The sequence below is a fragment of the Pseudophryne corroboree genome, chromosome 4 (genome assembly GCF_028390025.1).
Source record: "Pseudophryne corroboree isolate aPseCor3 chromosome 4, aPseCor3.hap2, whole genome shotgun sequence".
In the NCBI taxonomy this organism is placed as follows: Eukaryota; Metazoa; Chordata; class Amphibia; order Anura; family Myobatrachidae; genus Pseudophryne; species Pseudophryne corroboree.
Genome location: NC_086447.1, coordinates 785,999,857 through 786,010,477, shown reverse-complemented (window position 1 = coordinate 786,010,477; position 10,621 = coordinate 785,999,857).

Here is a 10,621-nt window from a genome sequence, read left to right as displayed (position 1 = left end):
GTGAAGAGCGCCCGTAGGGCGCGATGAATCACCTAGTTACAATATAAGGATCCAATTCCCACCGATTGTTTAACTTCTGCCTTCGTCGCGCTCCAAGGAGTCATATCAGTACTCGATCTCCAGGCAACAAGCGATGCTCCTTCACATGAGTATCATATCGTAGCTTATTTCTCTCTCCCAATTTCCCAGCCTCCTGCTGTGCTATCCAACGGGCTTCTTTCAGGTGTTGCTTTAACTGCTTAATATACTGACTATGAGAAGAAACAGTGGAATCATGTATTTTTGTCCCTAAACTGATATCCATGGGCAATCGAGCTTCCTGGTCGAACATTAATAAGTAGGGAGTATATCCGGTGGCATCATTCTTCATACAATTGTACACGTGTACCAGATGTGCTAAATACTGTTTTCACTGATGCTTCCTCTTGGAACTTAATGTAGCCAGCATATTCAAGAGTGTTCTATTGGACCGCTCGGGTTGAGGGTTTCCCTGTGGATGGTAAGGGCTGGTGCATAATTTTTGAATGCCACAACAACTGGAAAGTTCATGAATCAATCGACTTTTGAAATCTCTTCCCTGGTTGCAATGTATCTGATCCGGCAGGCCGTAATGTATGAAAAACTTTTCCCAGAGCGTCTTGGTCACAGTGATAGCTCTTTGATTGGGGGTCACGTAAGCCTGGGCATACCGAGTGAAATGGTCGGTAACAACTGAAATATTACTATCTTGTCCTCTGGGACCTTCCAGGGCCCGAAAATCGATGCATACTAAATCCAGAGGGCCCGAGCTGATAATATTCACCAAAGGGGCTGCATTTTCAGGTAGTTTCTTCTGAACTACACAATTCCCGCAGGTCTTGCAGTACTGCTCTATATCCTGATTCATATACGGCCAGTAAAACCTATCAGCGATCAGAATTTGAGTCTTTTCATAACCCAGATGTCCGTGTTCATTGTGTAAGGAATGTAACACCTGAACCTTATATTTAGTGGGCAACACCAGTTGCAACTTGTACATGCCATCCCCTCTTCGGGTGTATTCCTTGTTTCACTCTCAATTTCTTTAGTTGTCAAGCTAACACTCTTGATTTGGGGGACACAGTCGGTGAGACCCTTTGTACTGAAGGGCAATTTAACATCTGCAGAATAGGCGTAGATCCGTATCAGCTTCTTGCTCCTTCGACATTTGTTCGGGGTCAACAACCTCTAGACCATTCATAGCCGCTTGACTTAACCGGCAATACAAAGGAGGAATAGCCAAATCAGAAACTCCCATAGAAGTTAGCGCTGGACAGCAAGACTGATGTAAAAGACGAATTTGATGACAAAGTCCTTTCATCGTGGCTGCCGGTACTTCGATCCATTTATCAGCTTGGGGAGGTACCTCAATATGGGGACGTCTAGATAAGGCATCCGCATCTATGTTGGAAACCCCCGGTCGATACTTGATGGTAAATTCATAGTTGGACAACGCCGCTAACAACCTATGTCCAGTGGCATCAAGCCTGGCAGTTGATTGTATATACATTAAAGGACTGTTGTCTGTATGAACGGTGAAGTGAACATACAAGTAGTCATGGAATTTGTCCACAACAGCCCATTTTAAAGCCAGGAACTCTAATTTGTGGACAGGGTAATTCTTTTCTCCAGCGGATAACCCTCTACTAATGTATGCAATAGGTTTCAATTGTTGTTCTTGCACTTGATAAAGATTTCCCCCAATTCCAGCGTAAGAAGCGTCAATGTGCACTTCATACGGAAACAAGGGATTGGCATAAGCCAACACCGGCAAATTAGTTAAGCTCTGCTTTAGACTGTTAAAAGCTTCCTCACATGAAGAGTCCCATCTATTCCCAAACGGTTCTTGAGGTTTGTAGTAACCTCCTTCTCTCACATATTGAGCACTGGGTTTCTTGTTGAGTGGGGGTTAGCCCTTGGTCAGTTCCGTCAATGGCCGGGCAATCTTAAAATAGTGCGGCACAACCTTTCTGTAGTAGCTGCAGAATCCTCAGAATGACCTAAGATCTTGGAGGTTATCTGGCCTAGGCCAATTCTGTACCGCAGCAACTTTATCTGGATCAGTTGAAATTCCATGTCGGCTGACGAAATGCCCTAAATATTTAACGACTGCTTGACAGAACTTACACTTCTCTACTGATAGTTTCAGTCCTCTAGCTTGGAGACAATCCAATACCTTTAATAGCCTAACATTATGTTCCTCCAGGGTTCCTCCAAAGACTATAACATTGTCCAAATAGACCAACACTTCTTGATAATGTATATCCCCGACGGTTTTCTTCATCATCCTCTGAAATGTGGCTGGGGCACCCTTAATTCCTTGGGGCATCTTGAGGAATTCAAAGAATCCTATCGGGCATATAAAGGCAGTCTTGCATCGATCCTCCGCACTCATAGGTATCTGATAATATCCACTGCGTAAATCTAATACTGAGAACCATTGACTTCCTTGTAAACAATCAAGAGCCTCCTCGATCGTAGGCACCGTGTATTGGTCTGGTATTGTATAATTGTTTAAGGTACGGTAATCAATGCAGAGCCTGATGTCTCCATTCTTCTGCCTTGCCACGACTATAGGTGATGCATATGTACTCCCTGAATCAGCTATCACCTGGTTCTCAAGTAACCCCCCGTAGATGTTTCCTCACATCCTCAAAGTCCACAGGACCGAGTCTTCTTGATCTTTTTCGAAAGGGTGTATCATCGATCAACTTGATAGTATGTTCTATGCCATGGGCAGTCCCTATGTCCCATTCTCCTCAGGAGAACACGGATTCTCTCTGCTAAAGTCGTTCTATCAAATCAACTTTGCAGTCAGGGTCAAGGTCACTGCCATGAAAGCATCTCTCCAACAAAATAGAGATCTCAGTTTCCCCCGGCTGTAGTGGGACAGCATTTCCTGATATTTCCCGGCAGCTGAGGTTTAGCTGATTATTTAGGTAATAACAATCCAGGGGTTTCCTACTATCTTGACTCTGATTTTCACTCCAATTTTGCAGCATCTTGAATAGATTGGTATTAGTACCTACGATTACCTGCAGTTTCCCATTGTCTCCCAGAGAATCGGGACAAACTAACGCCACAAGAGGGACGGTCTCATTAGGGGTGCTCAACCCTGGTTCAAAAGTTATTATGGTGACTACATATCCCAAGTATGGGTATTTTTGTTCACTAAGGCCCCATATAGTGAGTCCACTCAGTGGATGAATAGGGACATCTGACAAATATGTCTGATACCATGCACACCAACTTAGTGCTCAACGTCACTGCCACTGCCGCTGCACTCCGGAGAGGTACAGTAAGTATTGAAAAAATGGGTCCACCCATTATAGATACACCACTGAGCACAACCCTCTCTAGTGATTGACCGCAACCTCTTTTGGGTCTGGTCATGACCCTTCCTGGACACCTATTATTGCATTCCCATGATGGGTCCTTCATGTCATACACGGTCCAACGCTGTCTAGTACAGTGATAGGCATATGCTTGCCATAGCTTTATTCTCTGCTTTCATATAAATGTAAACCTGGATACATGTAAAAATCTATTTGTAATTGCTAATTTATCCATTGCTAGATTAATTATGTATGTACCACAAATTTATTTTCTGCATTGCTCTTCATAGAGTATTCATAAAGGCCATTACATTATTCAGTCTTGCAGCAAGTCCCCCCTCTGTACATGTTGCCCCCTCAATTATTCACTCCCCTCTTATTAACACTCATGAGCTTATTACTTCCCTACATTCATTGACAATAACACCTACAACCACTCACCATAAAAAACTTTCACAAACCTCTGACACCCACATTTATCTCTCTCTTCTTCTTCTGATAGCTGGTGACATTTCACCAAATCCGGGACCCAACCACTTGCATCGCTCATATTCACCTGATTCACAGCAACATAGAAATCCAGCTAACCTCATAAACATCACATGTCTTCCATCACCGTCCAGATCACTAAAATGTGTCTTATGGAATGCACACTCTGTTTGTAACAAATTAACATCCATCCATGACCTCTTCATATCTAACAACTTCAATCTGCTGGCTATACCAGAAACCTGGCTCACACAATCAGACACAGCCTCCCCTGCAGCACTGGCACATGGTGGTCTCCACTTTACACACACCTCCAGGCCTGGTAACTATAAAGGAGGAGGAGTTGGACTATTACTTTCCCAATCTTTTGCAAACACTGTTCTACCACAGGTTCCATCACTCACATTTACATCATTTGAAGTACATGACATCAGGGTTTACTCTTCTTTCTCTCTGCGTGTTGCAGCTATCTATCGCCCACCTGGGCATCCCAAACAATTTCTGGAAGATTTTTCTGCCTGGCTCCCTCACTTCCTATCCTCTGACATCTCCACCATCATCATGGGTGATTTCAATATTGCTATTAATTGTCCAAAATCTGCTGCTCACGCCTCCAAACTACTCTCTCTAACCTCCTCTACTCATCAGGAGAGCCACTGCCTTGATCTTGTATTCACCAGACTATGCTCCATTTCTGAACTCACTAACACTCCTTTCCCCCTCTCAGATCACAACCTTATCACCTGCATGCACTCCTCCATTAAGTCAAACTCTGTGTTGCTGAAGTCCTCCAATCCTCCTCAAACCCGCAGAAATATTAACAAAATTAATCTTCAAGAACTTTCGACCTCACTCCAACAACTGCTTTCACCTATTTTTGCATTCACCTCTCCTGAGATGGCTGTATCACACCTAAACCAGACTCTAGAACTAGCCCTTGATGAAGTGGCTCCAGCTACCCATCACACTCCACATAGGCCTAGATGTCAACCATGGTACTCTAAATTAACAAGACATCTACAAAAACTCACTTGTAAACTTGAATGTCAGTGGTGTAAATCTCGTATTTCAAGTGACTTCCTCACATATAAGACTGTCTACCACTCTTATAGAAATGGACACTGCCAAACAAACATATTTCCAAACTCTGATCTCTGCTCAAGCCCCTAACCCCAAACGACTCTTTAATACATTTAAATCACTTCTGAATCTTCCATCACCTACCCCACAAGCCACTATCAAGGCACAAGATATTGCTTCCTACTTCAAGGAGAAGATTGATAAGATACGAGATGAAATTGTATACTCTTCGGCAGCCAGTGACCTGCTCAGTTCTTTACCTGAATCCTCTGGCACTCTCTCTTCATTTGATCCCACTAATGAACATGAAGTATCAACACTCTTCTCATCCTTCTTTTCTACTACCTCTCCTCTTGATCCTTTACCCTCACCAATAAGTAAAGCTCTGTCTCTGGTGCTCATCCCTACCTTAATTAACATCTGTAATCTCTCTCTCTCTACTGGTATTTTTCCTTCACTGTTCAAGCATGCAGTGATTACTCCCATTTTGAAAAAACTAAATTCTGACCCTTACTCTCTCTCAAACTAACGCCCTATCTCTCAGCTCCCTTGTCTCTCTAACCTACTTGAGAGACTTGCCTACACTCGATCACACACTTTCTTAACTCACACAATTTATTGGACACACTTCAGTCAGGCTTCCGTTCCCAACACTCCACAGAGACAGCACTGACTAAAGTGGTTAATGATTTGGTCGCTACGAAGTCTAAAGGCCATTACTCACTACTTATTCTTCTAGATCTATCTGCTGCCTTTGACACTGTTGACCACTCTCTTCTCATACAAACACTACAATCCCTAGGTCTTAAAGACACAGCCCTTTCTTGGTTCCTATTCTACCTATCTAATCGCTCGTTCAGTGTTAGTTTCTCTGAATCTACCTCCTCTTCACTACCTCATTTAGTTGGAGTGCCACAAGGCTCAGTCTTGGGTTCTCTGCTTCTCTCTATCTATACCTCATCTCTTGGTAAACTAATCAGCTCTTTTGGATTTCAGTATCATCTGTACACAGATGATACTCAGATCTACCTATCCTCCCCTGATTTGTCCCTATCTGTACTGGGCCGTGTCACTGCATGCCTTTCTGCCATTTCATCTTGGATGACATCTCGCCATCTCAAACTTAATATTTCAAAAACAGAGTTAATTTTATTTCCACTGGCCAATAGTAGGTACCAACCTGATATCTCTATCCCTGTTGAAAACTTGACAATCAACCCTACCCCACAAGCTCGCTGCCTAGGTGGATCCTTGACTTTGATCTGTCCTTTGTTCCCCACATTCAATCTGTCTCAAAATCATGTTACATGCATCTAAAAAACATATCCAAAATACGACCATACCTTACACAAGACACTGCTAAAACTCTAATCCATGCTCTCATTATCTCCTGCAATGATGATTACGATAGTCTCTTACTGGTCTTACCAAAACGAGACTCTCACCACTACAATCCATTCTGGATGCAGCTTCAAGGCTTATCTTCTTCGCTAGATGTTCATAGTCTGCAGATCCACTCTGTCAGTCCCTCCATTGATTACCTGTATTCTACCGTATTCAATATAAAATACTTTTACTCACACACAAGGCCATTAACCAAACTACACCAACATACATCTCTTCGCTTATCTCAAAATATCTCCCAACCCGACCTCTTCGCTCTTCACAAGATCTGCTTCTCTCATCCACACTCATTACTCGCTGCCACTCACGATTGCAGGACTTTCTTTGGGCTGCACCCACTCTGTGGAATGCCCTACCACACACAATGAGATTCTCCTCTAGTCTCCAAACCTTCAAGCGTTCCCTGAAAACTCACCTCTTCAGGCAAGCGTATCCAATTCCAGAACAGCCCATATAACTTTCATAAACCTTCCTATCAAATTGCATCCACTCTGCACAGTCCACACATATCCTCATGTCTTCTCATTCTTCACTTTCCCTTCCTCCCTTCTCCCCCCAATCATTGCTGTATGACCATATCATACAGCCCTCCAAGAACCTTTGCAATCTGATGGACAACTGCAATAGATAGTACCCATCCTTGTGTATCCATGCCTATTTCCCTATAGATTGTAAGCTTGCGAGCAGGGCCTTCCTACCTCTATGACTGTTTGTTATTACCCAGTTTTGTTATATCATTGTTATTTCCAATTGTAAAGTGCAATGGAATTTGCTGCGCTATATAGAAAAAACCTTTTTACCAGGCGCTAATAACAAGTACTATCAAAAAATCCTTTTGGATATTATGACAATCAGCTGCAAAAAGTTTGATGACTTGGGGTTAGCAGGTCAATCACGTTGCACTGGACCACCCAAATGCAATTAACCACAAAACTCCAATTTTAAACTCTTGCGTTATAATAAAAATATATATGATATGGCTGACAATAATAACAAACTCCTATTAAATTAAAAATATTTAATAATACATGAATAATCACAAATTATAAAACAAGACCGGTCTTAATAGTTTAAAAATCTAAGATAACAAGTATAAATGCTTTCCATTAAAAGGAGGTGGACTTGAGCATATTCTGTGCACAGAAGTGTATGAACTAGCTCTATAGGCAAATGACTCAATATATATATAAAAGTCAAACTAGATCAAGTATAACTGCTGGTGGAGCCCGTATATTAGATGTTTCCAATAAACAGTCACTTAGTATCAAAATTCCTTTGAACGTAACAATCCAACACAGGACAGTAAACTGAATGAGAGCCGTTCCAACCGGAATCTTACGTGAGGTATGAGCAAGTAATGTCAGCAGGAAGAAATCCCGACATCTGCCACGCTGGCTTCTGGCTGCGGGGAAACCGGCACCTGCACTGGCGCCTGCTGTAACCTGTCCTGCTCGACCTGAATGCTCCACAGATCTCCACCTCTACGTGCCGTTTGCGGGCACCGATGAGCGGCTCCTCTCCACTCAAAAATAATTCGACCAGCAGATGGATGCTGCAGCTGGTATATAATACGGGTCTAACTCCAGCAGGGGTCCAACCGTAGAACTTCTGACGCGTTTCGCTCCTCCCACAGGGGCTTTATCAAAGAATCGCTATATAAGAAACTTAATAATAATAATAATAAGAAGAAGAAGAAGAAGAAGAAGTATGCATTGAGTCTACTGTACAGTAGCAGTGAGAAATATATTTTGGATTTAGAAGGTGTGGAGACACAATGACACGTTTCTATGCCAACTGCATTTTGCACCCCATTCACACACCCACACACGCGCGCGCGCGCACACACACACACACACACACACATTTCAATAGGAAGTGGGCGGATGCAGGCGGATGGCCTACTCCTTTGTGAGTCTACAGGTACTCCTCGGAATTTGAGAGTCCTCTCCATGAGTAGGCAATAATGATTGTGGGTCAGTTTAGTATTGAAAGCAAATAACCACACCACAAGAGACTCCTGGATGTCCTGTATTCAATCCTAAAATGTTATCGACAATTTAAATTCTCAGCAAGATCAATATTTTGTCTTATTGTCAATTTAAATTAGATCCTTATAGTTGAATCAAAATGAGATTACTCCATCGGAGTCTCTGTATAATATAATATAGCAGGCTTTAGGGGAGATGTATTAAATCTTGGAGAGCGATAAAGTGGAGAAAGATAAAGTATCAGCCAATCAGCTTCTAACTGTCATTTTACAGTCTGTGTTTGAAAAGTGACAGGAGCTGATTGGTTAGTACTTTATCTCTATCTCTCTCCACTTTATTTCTCTCCAAGATTTCTTCTCCAAGATGAATTTCTCCCCTTATCACAGTTCTGAATTTCATTACATTTTTCCTCTGAATATTGTCACTGTTTTTTCAGTATTGACCTACTGGACAAAAAAAGTGTGATTTTTATGTTTTAGTGGAAACCAGTTTCATTAGGGTCTATTCATGAAGCAGTGAAAAGAGTGGAGAAGTGGGCCAGTAGAGAAGTTGCTCATGGCAACCAATCAGTGTGGAGGTAACATTTAAAAAGTGCAATCTATAAAATTATACGTAGCAGCTGATTGGTTGCAACATGGACAACTTCTCCACTGGCTCACTTCTCCACACTTTTCACTGCTTTATCAATAGACTCCAGTATCATTAAAGTATATTACATTAAGAAAAATGTATTAATGTACCAAAGATTTATGATAATTTTCAATTGTATGAGGTAAAACATTTAAAATTAAAAGAAAATTTCACATGTAAATAATCCTCATAGAAAAAAGTCTACATTAATAATAAATACCAAAAAAACTTTCTTTTAATCTCCTAGTGTTTTAAACAAACCTTGTGCTTCCAGTATATACTCTGTAAACTGCTGTTGTTCCAGTAACAACAACAAAAAAACTTTACTAAAATTAACAAGAAAACTAATCTAGTTTGCTTACCAAAGATTTACTGGATAAAATGGTATTTGCTTTTCTTCCACCAGATGCACAGCTGTGTTCGGTAACCCTTGACCATGTGTTCCCAGGTTTGCTCCAGGGCCAACTTGGCACAAATGAAAAGTTTCAAATAAAAACAATGCCTTAATGGCTTACATATAAGCTTCCAGAAATCTTGATTTGTAAAATAAGCACATATAATTTCAATAGGCCTGCAAAGCAGCCTGGTCTATAATGTATTTATAAAATGGCTTAATAAAATTAAATACTTTACTTTTCAAAATTTCATTTGGAATGAACATCAGATTCTACAAGACCACAAAACATGTTTTGTCTATTGTAATAACTTTAATGCCATTTACAGATTACTCTAAATTTATCCCACATTTTCCCATTGCAGTGACCTGGACTGACTGGATTAATTCATTATACAGTATGAAGGTTTTTATTAACTTACAGTTGCAAGGAAAAGTATGTGAACTCTTTGGAATTTCCTGGATTTGTGCATAAATTGGTCATAAAATGTGTTCTGATCTTCTCACAACAATAGACAAACACAGTCTGCTGAAACTGATACCACACAAACAATTATATGTTCTCATGTTTTTATTGAACCATGTAAACATTCACAGTGCAGGGTGGACAAAGTATGTGAACCCTTGGATTTAAAAACTGGTTGACCCTCCTTTGGCAGCAATAACCTCAACCAAACGTTTCCTACAGTTGCATATCAGACCTGCACAATAGTCAGGGGGAATTTTGGACCATTCCTCTTTACAAAACTGTTTCAGTTCAGCAATATACTTGGGTTGTCTGGTGTGAATCGCTCTCTTCAGGTCATGCCACAGCATCTCAATCGGGTTGAGGTCAGGACTCTGACTGGGCCACTCCAAAAGGCATATTTTCTTCTGTTGAAGCCAGTCTGGTGTTTGCTTTGGGTCGTTGTCCTGTTGCATCACCCATCTTCTGTTGAGCTTCAATTGGTGGACAGATGGCCTCAAGTTCTCTTGCAAAATGTCTTGATAAACTTGGGAATTCATTTTTCTGTCGATGATAGCAATCTGTCCAGGCCCTGAGAAAGCAAAGCAGCCCCAAACTATGATGCCCCCTCCATCATACTTCACAGTTGGAATAAGGTATTGATGTTGGTGTGCTGTGCCTTTTTTTCTCCACACATAGTGTTGTGTGTTCCTTCCAAACAATTCAACTTTGGTTCCATCTGCCCACAGAATATTTTGCCAGTAGTGCTGTGAAACATTCAGGTACTCTTTTGCAAACCTCAAACGTGCAGCAATGTTTTTTTTGGACAGCAGTGGCT